The 14,461-nt window shown below is 37.3% G+C and overlaps 1 protein-coding gene and 1 long non-coding RNA gene across 2 annotated transcripts in view; both read right to left on the reverse strand.

Annotated features, from left to right (window-relative positions):
* LOC121882140 overlaps positions 1–14,461 on the reverse strand; it is a 35,157-nt gene that overhangs the window by 5,379 nt on the left and 15,317 nt on the right. The gene's annotated exons all lie outside the window — the stretch shown is intronic.
* On the reverse strand, positions 7,686–9,822 carry LOC121882184. Its single transcript, XR_006092037.1, has 4 exons — positions 9,739–9,822; positions 7,946–8,050; positions 7,827–7,855; positions 7,686–7,741 (listed from the first exon to the last, which is right to left on the reverse strand). It is a non-coding gene; the product is annotated as an uncharacterized LOC121882184 (long non-coding RNA).

The raw sequence follows: 14,461 nt of genomic DNA on the forward strand, positions 1-14,461 counted from the left end.
GTATCATATGTGTCATATAACATAAATGAATCAGAATTTGTAAGTTTTATTTGATCATCAGGATCATCCCTATATATCAAGCAATTCATGCTTAGATATACAGTATTTACACTGTTGTTGAAATGTTTGTATTTTTTTTTTCATTTTGAAATTTGAACTGATGAAATGTTTACTTTATATATAATCCAAAAAACACAGCAAATATCTCTTGTTGTGATCTGTAACATGTATGTTAAACCTGTATTAACTGAGTTTTTTCGTTACAACAAAAAAATAATCTACCAAACACAAATTTCCTTACTTTTGTGCCAATTTTATGTGGGGAAAAATTCTTTTTGGGCGCCTGTTGGACCCAGAAGATGTAATTACACGGTTTGGCCACTATGTCAAAATGGCTTCAAAGCCCGACGCACTTCCAGGGGGCTCGGTTTTAAGAGAATTTTCTATGAAAACAGCTGCCTGCTGAGGCCGAAAATGACACCATGACAGCGCTGAGAGTGAACCAAAACAGTAAAGTTGCATTCGGAAAGCTAAACAATGAGCTGAAACTCACTATAAAGCTCCGTAAAGCCAAGGGGAGCTGCAGAGTCACTGATAATTTTCTGTAGGTTCATCACTACGAGTCACAACCAACACATTACACACGGTCAGCTTATACATGGTTACTGTAAAAACATAGATTATAGCCACTTTAAGACCAGAAGAATTACACAACAAGGATCTGAATCTGCAAACACTGCTAGCTGACATGTAGTGCTTTAAACATGCATCTTCAGTCTTGCCCAATTCTAGTAAATCTATTAATTCTGCAGCTGTCAACAAACTGTAACATGAGAAAATACCTCACGTTTACAATCTGTAGTAACTAAATGAGAAAGAATGATGTCATCTGAAAACTTTAAAAATCCATCAAATAAACAAATGTAGTTTAATATTTTTGACATGAGGATGAAATGATTTTACAGCTCATCATAACTCACCTGATGATGGAGGGCTGTAGGTAAACTGCTGCACTTCTCCTCTGCTTTTGTCTGTCACTTTACACTTGAATAACTCATAATAGTTGGACTTGTGATGCGACGTCTTAAATGTCACAGCGGCGAAACAGTGAGACTGTGATGTTCGTACATATTGTTTATCCACATCCTGACTGTCATACAGCCACTTGACTGTGTGTCGGCACTCTCCATATGTCAACAAAGAGCAGTACAAGATGATCGTACTGGTGTCCTTATGTTCAGTCACTGGTGAAGATGGAGATATTGTGAGAGAAAGACAACAAGAGTCAGATTAACTTCATCACTGTAATCATAATTATTGTAATGTTTCAGTATATTGTTCTAACAAGACAGTTTGAACTGAAAACATTATGATGTAAATACTCACTGGTAACAACAGACAGATCAACCTCAGAGTATTGACCTTGTTGTTGTCCTGATTTGAACTGTCTGCAGCTGTAACGACCAACATCCTCAACTGTGACCTTCTTTATAACCAGAGAACAGTTCGCTGTAACATTCAGTCTGTCTGATTTAGCTTTGGCTTCTTCACCAATCTGCCCAAGTTTAATCAGCGCTACTGTTGCTGTGCTTCCTGAACCAACAAAGAGCCAGGTAGTACTGTCACATTTATCCTGATTAGTCATCACATTTTCACAAGACAAAGTGACTTCATCTCCATCTCTGACAGTGATGTAAGAATCTTGTCCTGTCGAGAAGATGAGAGAGAAATATAAAGATTAACAGAAATTGTTTTTGTTGTTAGGTTGGAGGAATACGACTAAGGATACAGCCTCATCTACAGTAACTTTAAATCCACCAAATAAACAAACTTACCGTGTTTCTCAGATGAGGACTGAGGGGTGAAGTTAAACAGCAGTATCCCTCCTTTACTTTCACTCACTTTACACTTAAATAACTCAGAATAATGTGACTTCTGATTAAGATTAGAAGCTGTAAATTTCACAGTGGCTCTGCAGGAATCTCTTGATGTCTGCAGGTTTGTGAAATCCTCCCTGTTACCGTCATACAGCCACTCCACTGTGTCTTGACAGTATTCATATTTCAACACAGAGCAGGTTAATGTCACCTTATCATCATCCTTATATTCATTAACTGCGGAGATATTGTGAGAAAAAGACAACAAGAGTAAAATTGACTGTGATCATAATCATTGTAATGTTTCAGTACATTGTTCTAAGAAGACAGTTTGAGCTGAAAACTTGAAAAAATGATGTAAATACTCACTGTTAATAACAGACAGATAAACTTTAGCATCTTGACCTTGTTGTCGTCCTGATCTGTTGAACTGTCTGCAGCTGTAACGACCAAAATCATCAACTGTGACCTTCTTTATAACCAGAGAACAGTTCACTGTAACACTCAGTCTGTCTGATTTAGCTTTGACATTTTCACCAATCTGCCCAAGTCTAATCAGCTCTACTACTGGTGAGTTTTCTTCTCTACTGTATGTCCAGATAGTGCGGTCACATTTGTCCTGATCATTTATCACATTTTTACAAGGCAAAGTGACTTCATCTCCATCTCTGACAGTGATGTAAGAATCTTGTCCTGTTACTGCTGTTGAGAAGATGAGAGAGAAATAAAAAAATTAACTGAAATAAGGACATGACTGTTATCCTCAAAGTTAATGTGAGGATAAATTTAAATACAAGACATTAATAGATATGTATATATGTGTTAAATACAAGAGGGTAGTAACTGAAGTATAATATGTATCCTTACCTCTAAACTGAAGCACCAGAATCAGAAATAAAGATATTTTAATCCATCTGAATTCATCCATCTCGTTGTTCTGATGCACTGAACGGTCAAAGTTTCTCAACTAGTGCTTCTTTAAAAGAGAGACACAGCATCTACTTCCTCTTACTAGTAAAGTGTCACTTCCTTATAGTGACTGGAATGTTTTTCCCTTCTTTCAGGTGAAGAATTTATGACAGTTATCAATTACTCATCTCTCTAAATATCTATTAAACCCCTCCCTCAGTCATGATTAAACATCATTCACAGCAAAAAACCTAATATAGTATGAGCTGAGAACTGGCGTTGACAGTGATGTCTCTCTTAACCCATCGACCACAACCACAACACTCCCCCTTTACATTGTGGTGTCTCAGTGTCAAAGTACTTCTCATCTATAACCACAAGCTCTGTTCATATAATTCTTTTGAAATGTGCTCACATTGCTCTCTCACTTCCTGTGCACAGTGATAGTATTTGCATTTTTAGAGGTAATTCTCAGTACAAATGTAATTTCCAGAGACCTGGATGAGCTATCCATCTTTACAAATACAACAGAAGGAAGTCAGTAGATTTAACAAGGTCTTTTACAGTTTTCATTCATATTAGACTTGGTTTGGTTGTCGGTTGGAGGAGGAAGACTGAGGAAGTTGGAAGTTAAACTGTCAAGAGACTAAAATACAGCTTATTAAAAACTTCCTGGGGATGTTAGACACCACACATGAACTCAGAAATGAGTCAAACTCCTCGCCCACCAGAATATGATGCAGTGCATGATGAAGTTACTGTTAGAAAAAACATATATGGTGATATTTTAGTTGTCTAAGAATTGTTTGTTCCTCATTGCAGCTAAATATCTTTTTCTAAGAACAGAGAGGGAAGTGTTTGATGATGACCAAGTTCGTATGATAAAGTTCTTACATAAGACAAGAACAGTCGTGCTTGCAATAATTTTTTTAATGCCATTATCTCGAGATCACAAGTTAATTTATGTTGTTATCACAAAAAATGAAACTGCTTAAAAGGTATTTTTTGGCATTTCTCTTACAATGTAGGAGAAGGGGGTTACAGACACTCATCATCCTCCTACTGCTGCTTTCCACCAGGTGAGTTAAAACTCCTCACCAGGGATCAGACGCCTTCCTGCAGCACACTTGGATCATGTCAACTGAGAGGAAGTTCAGGAGCTTGTTGATAAGGAGGTTGGTAGTGTTGCTGTCCGTGGTGCTGAAATGGATGATGAATTCACCTCATTTGGCTTATGTAGCTGTTTGCAAGCCATGTTATATATTAAAATACAAAGCATAAATGAAACAACTGACACAACAGAATAGTTCTACACAGTTAGAGTCATCACATAGAGTAGATTTCTAAATATGTTGCTTAAATTATAGTCAACAGATCTCTGAGCTTGAGGGATTGTTTCCAGAAAGAAATATATTAATTAAAATAAACATCTTATTGTCTATGTTCTTTGATTTGATTGTTGTTAGAGGAAGTTATTGGAACATTGAACTAAAGCACAAATAAAGCATCAAATCCAACTTTCTATGTGCATCACTGACTGTTCATACAGCAGTGTCCCGCTGTTACGTTCAGTCAATTTACACTTAAATAACTCAGAATAATGTGACTTCTGATTAAGATTAGAAGCTGTAAATTTCACAGTGGCTCTGCAGGAATCTCTTGATGTCTGCAGGTTTGTGAAATCCTCCCTGTTACCGTCATACAGCCACTCCACTGTGTCTTAACAGTGTTCATGTTTCAACACAGAGCTGGATAATATCACCTTATCATCATGCTTATATTCATTAATTGCGGAGATATTGTGAGAAAAAAGACAACAATAGTAAAATTAACTTCATAACTATAATTATAATCACTGTAAAGTTTCAGTACATTGTTCTAACAAGACAGTTTGAGCTGAAAACTTGAAAAAATGATGTAAATACTCACTGTTAATAACAGACAGATAAACTTTAGCATCTCGATCTTGTCGTTGTCCTGATCTGTCGAACTGTCTGCAGCTGTAACGACCAACATCCTCAACTGTGACCTTCTTTATAACCAGAGAACAGTTCACTGTAACACTCAGTCTGTCTGATTTAGCTTTGGCATTTTCACCAATCTGCCCAAGTCTAATCAGCTCTACTACTGGTGAGTTTTCTTCTCTACTGTATATCCAGGTAGTGCGGTCACATTTGTCCTGATCATTTATCACATTTTTACAAGGCAAAGTGACTTCATCTCCATCTCTGACAGTGATGTAAGAATCTTGTCCTGTTACTGCTGTTGAGAAGATGAAAGAGAAATATTAAAAATTAACCTAAAGAAGGACATGACTGTTAGATTCACAGTTAATGTGAGGATAAGTTTAAACACAAGACATTCATAAATGTAAGTAAGTAAAAAAAAGCAAGTAAAATTTATTTATATAGTGCTTTTCACAGACAATCATCACAAAGTGCTTTACATGAGCATGATGCCACATAGAAATAAAGAGAAATCAACAATCTGTAATAATAAAAAATACACAGTAAAACATGGAGATATAAAATGTCAACTACTTACAGGAAGCTCTCAAATGCCTGTCTAAAAAGGTATGTTTTAAGCTGCTTTTTAAATGAATATGCAGAGTCAGCAGACCTTAAGGGTGTAGGCAGAGCGTTCCACAGCTCAGGTGCCACGGCCTCAAAAGCTCGATCGCCACGAGTCTTGAAGCGGGTGCATGGAACAGAGAGAAAATTTTGCATGTTTGACCTAAGAGAGCGAGCAGATATGTATGGGTGTAGTAGATCAGCAATATAGGTAGGAGCCTGACCGTGCAGAGCTTTGTAAGTAAGGGTGAGAATTTTGAACTGAATCCTAAAAGCAACAGGAAGCCAATGAAGAGTTTTCAATATGGGTGTAATATGAGACCGTCTATTTGACCTGGTCAGTAGTCTTGCAGCAGCTTATTGGATTGTCTGCAGACGATCGACAGAAGACATACTAAGTGAGGTAAATAGTGCGTTGCAGTAGTCATTGCGAGAAGAAATGAAAGCATGTATAATAATTTCTAGTTCAACTGATGAGACTATAGATGTCAGTTTACTAATATTTCTCAAGTGGAAAAAGCAAGACCTGGTAAGCTGCTTTACATGGGTGTCAAATGACGAGGACTGATCAAATATTACCCTTAAATTGCACAGGCTGGATTGGGCAGTGGAGGAAAGAGGCCCAATAATTTTTATAATCCTGGGGCAGCCTTTTCTGGGGCGAAAACCAGGACCTCTGTCTTATCAGCATTGAGCTGTAGGTAGTTTTCTGCTGTCCAATCATTAATAATAAATATGTATTATCCACTAAACTCTCTGTGTTAAATACAAGAGGGTAGTAACTAAAGTATTATATTTATCCTTAACTCTAAACTGAAGCACCAGAATCAGAAATAAAGATATTTTAATCCATCTGAATTCAACCATCTTGTTGTTCTGATACATTGAACGGTCAAAGTTGCTGAACTAGTGTTTCTTTAAAAGAGAGACCCAGCATCTACTTCCTCTTACTAGGGAATGTTTTTCCCTTCTTTCAGTTGAAGAATTTATGACAGTTATCAATTACTCATCTCTCTAAATATCTATTAAACTCCTCCCTCAGTCATGATTAAACATCACTCACAGCAAAAAACCTAATATAGTATGAGCTGAGAGCTGGCGTTGACAGTGAACATCTCTCTTAACCCACCCACCACAACCACAACACTCCTCCTTTACATTGTGGTGTCTCGGTCTCATCTATAACCACAAGCTCTGTTCATATAATTCTTTTGAAATAGGTGTCATTCTTTTCTCACTTTCTGTGCACAGTGATAGTATTTGCATTTTTAGAGGTAAAAACATTATCACAACTTGCATTCTTACTTTGCAGCTTGTAACATTAGAAACACTGATGTGAGCTGATGCAAAGTTTTAGCAGTAAATAAAACAGAAGGAAGTCATTCTTCTGCACAGTGATAGTATTTGCATTTTTAGAGGTAATTCTCAGTACAAATGTAATTTCCAGAGACCTGGATGAGATATCCAGCGACCCAAAAACAAAACATTATCACAACTTGCCTTCTTTCAAAATTACAACAATGTGGGCTTAAGAAAGAATTCAAGAGAAGACTTTTTTTTCTAAAATTTATATAAACATTTATTGCAAAGAAATTTCACCTTTTACAGTGAAGCCATGATACTGTTTTACAAAATACAGCATAGTTTAGGTGATTATCAAGCAGTTTATATTTCCAGATTATATAATTCTCAGTTATGATAAAGAGACTCTGTTGAGGCTGAAAGCTCATTCAGTCACACTACAAAGTTTACAAAAATACACTGGACTACTAACATGTTTACAGTAATGCTATAAATAAAATATATTTATTTCTTGTGTACACAAATCAATGAGTAAAATCTTAAGATTAGATTATAAATTGTTAAACTGGAGGCCAATTTTAAGTAACTAAGAAAACACTCTAAATGTTGTTATGATTCTATATTCTATATTATCTAGATGATTAACATTGTGATAAAATAATAATTTAATTTGTTTTATTCTTTTCGTTAGTTGATCTTAATGTGGAAGCTGTTTGTTTTCAGCTGTGGAGTCTGACAGAAGCTGAATGGTCTCAAAAGTTTTCATATTTCACCGTAACATCATCTTCATCTTCATCATAATGGACCTGTGAAAAACAGAAAAACAACACATCACACATGAGATTCAGAGTAAAAATGGAACAAATAAATGTTGAACTGGGATGCTCAGCAGTCCCTTACATTTAGTTATATCACCCACACAACCAGATTTTCCTCCCAGCTATCTGTTGTCTTAAAAGTTTTTACATTTGACAGACTCAGCAGACCCTGAACGCACCATCAGTTACTGTCTGATCAGATATTTACCTGACTGGCTGCTGGACCAAAACGCTTCACTGTTCGACTTCTTCCTGAGTTTAAAACCTGCACAAACACAAACAGTGAGACATTCACAGTCCTGCATTACAGTAACATGGACTTTATTAATTGATTTTACACATCAACTCACAGTGTTGTCATCAGGTGGTCTCTGGTTCCCTGCAAAACAAATCACAGAGTAACATTTCAGTTCTAAACTTACAGTTTGTTTCAATCAGACTTAATAAACTTGTGTGTACATTTTCTCACCTCGAGCTCTGAAGAGAAGAATAGTAATCACAATGATGATGAGGAGGAGTTCAGCCACATGCATCACCAACGTGGCGTAGCTCAGAGCAGAAAAATCTGTACGAACTGTGGAATATAGAAATGTGTCACTGAAGAAAGTTTTAGTTATAGAAGAGCAGAAACCTTTTTTTTCCCTTTCCAATATACATTTAACAGTTTTTGGCAAATTTAAAACATTTTAAGGAGCATGTTTGTGTTTGCTGTGGAAATAAAAGAGTAACATAACATAAATGAATCAGAATTTGTAAGTTTCATTTGATCATCAGGATCATTCCTATATATCAAGCAATTCATGCTTAGATATACAGTATTTACACTGTTGTTGAAATGTTTGTATTTTTTTCATTTTGAAATTTGAACTGATGAAAAGTTTACTTTATATATATAATCCAAAAAATACAGCAAACATCACTTGTTGTGATCTGTAACATGTATGTTTTTTGGCCACTTGGGGGCAACAGAAACAAGTAGTGAACACAACACTGACATGAACAATGAACTTGTCAGCAAACAGTTGCTCATTTCCACATCCAGCAGTTACAGAGCAACATCATCATTCATTTGGAGTTGTGTTTCTGGTGAATCTAAGTCCGATATTCATTCTTTTTTAGTTCTGTTTTTACTCTCTACCAACTCCTGAGGGAAATATCTGGCTCTTTAGCTGCTAAATGCTCCACTATGTTCACCAGGTAGTCTACAGCTAACTGTGTCTGTTTGCAGTTTGGTGCTGAGCAGGTTGTGTACAGTGGCTTTTTAGCATGGATGTATTAAGAGAATGGATACAGCTCGGGAGGCCGGGCCCTGTTTATTCCTATGAAAGCTGCTCAATGGTGCATGAAGCCAAAAAAGTTCGACTTCCGGGTATAAAATTACCCGGATATTCCGCACAGCTTCCGCATGATCTTCTGTGTTGTGGTCCAATACAAGTAGGTCTATCTGTGGACTCGCAGTATCTAAACGACACACCCACTTTACTACATGACACACTCGCTTGGTTGGGTTTAGGCATGAGCAGTGAGATGGATAGGGTTAGGGTTAGGGGTCAGGGGTGTGTGTCGTGTAGATACTGCGAGTCTGCAGATAGACCCTTCTTGGCCCATAGAACAAGCGCACTAATGTCTCCTTTTCCCATGATTATATGTGGGGAAAAATGCTTTTTGGGCCCCTGTTGGACCCAGAAGCTGTAATTACACAGTCTGGCCACTATGTCAAATTGGCTTCAAAGGCCAACGCATATCCTGGGGACTTGGTTTTAAGAGCTTTTTCTATGAAAACAACTGCCTGCTGCTGCTGAACAACGCTATGAGAGCACTGAGAGTGAACCAAAACAGTAAAGTTGCAGCCGGAAAGCTAAACAATGAGCTGAAACTCACTATAAAGCTCTGTAAAGCCGAGGGGAGCTGCAACACATTACACACTATCAGCTTAAACATGGTTACTGTAAAAACATAGATTATAGCCACTTTAAGACCAGAAGAATTACACAACAAGGATCTGAATCTGCAAACACTGCTAGCTGACATGTAGTGCTTTAAACATGCATCTTCAGTCTTGCCCAATTCTAGTAAATCTAGTAATTCTGCAGCTGTCAACAAACTGTAACATGAGAAAATACCTCACGTTTACAATCTGTAGTAACTAAATGAGAAAGAATGATGTCATCTGAAAACTTGAAAAATCCATCAAATAAACAAATGTAGTTTAATATTTTTGACATGAGGATGAAATGATTTTACAGCTCATCATACACTCACCTGATGATGGAGGGCTGTAGGTAAACTGCTGCACTTCTCCTCTGCTTTTGTCTGTCACTTTACACTTAAATAACTCATAATAGTTGGACTTGTGATGCAACGTCTTCAATGTCACAGCGGCGAAACAGTGAGACTGTGATGTTCGTACATATTGTTTATCCACATCCTGACCGTCATACAGCCACTTGACTGTGTGTCGGCACTCTCCATATGTCAACAAAGAGCAGTACAAGCTGATCCTACTGGTGTCCCTATGTTCAGTCACTGGTGAAGATGGAGATATTGTGAGAGAAAGACAACAAGAGTCAGATTAACTTCATCACTGTAATCATAATTATTGTAATGTTTCAGTATATTGTTCTAACAAGACAGAACTGAAAACATTATGATGTAAATACTCACTGGTAACAACAGACAGTAAAACCCGAGAGTCTTGACCTTGTTGTCGTCCTGATTTGTCGAACTGTCTGCAGGTGTAATCACCAACATCCTCAACTGTGACCTTCTTTATAACCAGAGAACAGTCCGCTGTAACACTCAGTCTGTCTGATTTAGCTTTGGCATTTTCATCAATCTGCCCAAGTTCAATCAGCGCTACTGCTGCTGTGCTTCCTGAACCAACAAAGAGCCAGGTAGTACTGTCACATTTGTCCTGATCATTTATCACATTTTCACAAGACAAAGTAACTTCATCTCCATCTCTGACAGTGGTGTAAGAAGCTTGTCCTGTTACTGCTGTTGAGAAGATGAAAGAGAAATATGAAAAATTAACCTAAATAGGGACATGACTGTTATATTCACAGTTAATGTGAGGATAAATTGAAATACAAGACATTCATAAATGTGTTTTATCCACTAAACTCTACTCTACTTTAAGTATGCAATGTTCCTTTTATTGAAATATATATAAAATCTGTCCTTACCTCTGAAGTGAAGCACGAGAATCAGAAATAAAGATATTTTAATCCATCTGAATTCATCCATCTTGTTGTTCTGACGCATTGAATGGTCAACGTTTCTCAACTAGTGCTTCTTTAAAAGAGAGACCCAGCATCTCCCTACTTTTATTAGTAAAGTGTCACTTCCTTATAGTGACTGGAATGTTATTTCCCTTCTTAAAGTTGATAAATTTATGTCAATTATCAATTACTCATCTCTCTAAATATCTATTAAACTCCTCCCTCAGTCATGATTAAACATCACTCACAGCAAAAAACATAATGTAGTATGAGCTGAGAGCTGGCGTTGACAGTGACGTCTCTCTTAACCCATCGACCACAACCACAACACTCCTCCTTTACATTGTGATGTCTCAGTGTCAAAGTACTTCCCATCTATAACCACAAGCTCTGTTCATATAAGAGCTCTATTAATATGATTCTTTTGAAATTGGCTCTCATTCTTCTGCACAGTGATAGTATTAGCATTTTTAGAGGTAATTCTCAGTACAAATGTAATTTCCAGAGACCTAGATGAGCTATCCAATTGTTTAGATATCCAATCTAAATACAACAGAAGGAAGTCAGTAGATTTAACAAGGTCTGTTACAGTTTTCATTCATATTAGAGGAGGAGGACTGAGGTAGTTGGAAGTTAAACTGTTAAGGTGTTAAAATACAGCTTATTAAAAACTCCCTGGGGATCTTAGACACCACACATGAACACAGAAGTGAGTCAAACTCCTCGCCCACCGGAATATGACACAGTGCATGATGAAGTTACTGCTAGAAAAAACATATATGGTGATATTTTAGTTGTTTGAGAATTTGTTTGTTCCTCATTGCAGCATATTTTTCTGAACTAATTTTTGATGTGAATGTGGGTACAACATCAGCCAAACTCTGGAGGTTTTACCCTCTAATGATGACCAAGTTAGCCTTATAAGGCTCTTGGGAACAAACACTTTATTAACACGTAAGAAAAACTGTTGCTATTTGGATTCATGTCAAACTTCAAAAAATTAATCCCTGGAGATTTTGTGGTCACTCTCTCAATTTAACTTTTATATATACAGAGTAGATACTTACAGTAGCTCAGGCAGGTATATAAGGAGTTATATAAGGGTCACATGTTACTAACACCTGTCAATCATTCATATAAAAAGATTTGGTTGCTCAGTGTTGTTGCTTTTCTGTCTTCTTCCCAGCAGTTCTGCGTCTTTCACTGTAATATGTGATCATATTCATGTACTTGTTGTTTAGGGGTGTAATGATAAGGCTCTACAGTATATGTTGCAAGACAAAAAGGTGACAGTACACTGTAAAAAATCTACTGTGAATTTTACAGTAATTAACTGGCAGCAATTGACAAGTTTAATTTTTTTAATGCCATTATCTCGAGATCACAAGTTAATTTATGTTGTTATCACACTAAAGCAAAAGGCTGATTCCTCGCGATTTATCATGGGTGGAGCTCATTCTCATTTGTTCCTTCCTGTCTTCTCCTCTCCATGTCTCCCTCACATGGATAGCTCAACTATTTAGATCAAACACAAGAAGCCTTCAGGTGGCTCTTAAAGTTATGGGTTCAAATCTGTCATATATTGGTTCTTATTCCCTCTCTCCACCCCGCTCTCCTTCTTCATTAAGTATAATAAAATGAAACTGCTTGAAATGGTGATATTTTAGTTGTCTAAGAATTGTTTGTTCCTCATTGCAGCTAAATATCTTTTTCTAAGAACAGAGAGGGAAGTGTTGATGGCCAAGTTTGCATGATAAAGTTCTTATGTAAGACAAGAACAGTCGTGCTTGCAATAATTTTTTTAATGCCATTATCTCAAGATCACAAGTTAATTTATGTTGTCACGAAAAATGAAACTGCTTAAAAGGTATTTTTTGGCATTTCTCTGACAATGTAGGAGGAGGGGGTTACAGACCCTCATCATCCTCCTACTGCTGCTTTCCACCAGGTGAATTATAGCTCCTCACCAGGGATCAGACGCCTTCCTGCAGCACACTTGGATCATGTCAACTGAGAGGAAGTTCATGCGCTTGTTGATAAGGAGGTTGGTAGTGTTGCTGTCCGTGGTGCTGAAATGGATGATGAATTCACCTCATTTGGCTTATGTAGCTGTTTGCAAGCCATGTTATATATTAAAATACAAAGCATAAATGAAACAACTGACACAACAGAATAGTTCTACACAGTTAGAATCATCACATAGAGTAGATTTCTAAATATGTTGCTTAAATTATAGTCAACAGATCTCTGAGCTTGAGGGATTGTTTCCAGAAAGAAATATGTTAAATAAAATGACCATTTTCTTGCCTTTGTTCTTTGATTTAATTGTTGTCAGGGGAGATTATTGGAACATTGCACTAAAGCACAAATAAAGCATCAAATCCAACTTTCTAAACGCATTATTGACTGTTCATACAGGGTAAAGAGAGACATTCACGTCTCTCTTAACCCACCAACCACAAGCACAACACTCCTCCTTTACATTGTGGTGTCTCAGTGTCAGAGTACTTCTCATCTATAACCACAAGCTCTATTCATATAATTCTTTTGAAATCGAGTCACATTGCTCTGTCACTTCCTGTGCACAGTGATAGTATTTGCATTTTTAGAGGTAATTCTCAGTACAAATGTAATTTCCAGAGACCTGGATGAGCTATCCATCTTTACAAATACAACAGAAGGAAGTCAGTAGATTTAACAAGGTCTGTAACAGTTTTCATTCATATTAGACTTGGTTTGGTTGTCGGTTGGAGGAGGCGGACTGAGGAAGTTGGAAGTTGAACTGTCAAGACACTAAAATACAGCTTATTAAAAACTTCCTGGGGATGTTAGACACCAAACATGAACTCAGAAGTCAGTCAAACTCCTCGCCCACCAGAGTATGACACGGTGCACAGTTTCAGAAGCGGCTCTATCTGCGCTACAGACAGGTGCCTCGTCATTTTTTTACGGAAGCCGCGTCAAGCAGCACAGAGCAGATCGAGCTGGGCAGGAAGTGAGACACAAAAACAGCATTGAGCATCCGGTCAATTTTCAAAATAAAATACCCTATGCAGACTCCTGGTCGTATATCAACAATAAACGCAATTAAAACAGATGACTAAAGAAACCATTTAACTACGTAGCCTACTTAACCATAGAAGAAGCACAAAAATCAAGGAAAATTACCAAATCAACGAAAGCTGAGCAAGTTAACAAAATTGGGCAGTTTAGTTGTCCTGCTACTGCAGTAATTACGGTAGCCTTAAGGGACTTTATCAGCTTCGACTGGGCTGCTGTAATTACTGTAGTAGGAGTGCAACTGACTTTAAACAGCGGAAGGCTTCCCCACAGTGAAGACGCTCCGCTTCTGACCCCCTCCCGGTAGAATAGGGCGCTGTGCAGAGGACGGAGCAAAACCGCGTCGGTTTTGTCATCAAACTAACATGGATCAGTATAAAAAAACATATAGCCTATATGGATATAATATGGATATAATAAATAGGATAAATATAATATTGTATATAGCTGCCAAACTAATGACATCCCCATCAGCCTCAGCTGTACATTGTGTTTAGTGCTCCAAGCTTCGCCACAGCTTCAGTGAGTACAGCTTCACTTAGTCTAAATTATTTAATGAGCAATATTAGAGGGTCAAAGGTCAGATGTTACAGCAGCCTGACAAAAATATTGAGAAGTTGGAATGAGCATGTAGGATAGAGAAGAGCTCACTCAGTTCTTCTTCTTCTTCTTGTTCCCTCAGTTGGATGTTTGATGTATGTGCA

This window comes from Thunnus maccoyii, chromosome 17 (assembly GCF_910596095.1).
Source record: "Thunnus maccoyii chromosome 17, fThuMac1.1, whole genome shotgun sequence".
In the NCBI taxonomy this organism is placed as follows: Eukaryota; Metazoa; Chordata; class Actinopteri; order Scombriformes; family Scombridae; genus Thunnus; species Thunnus maccoyii.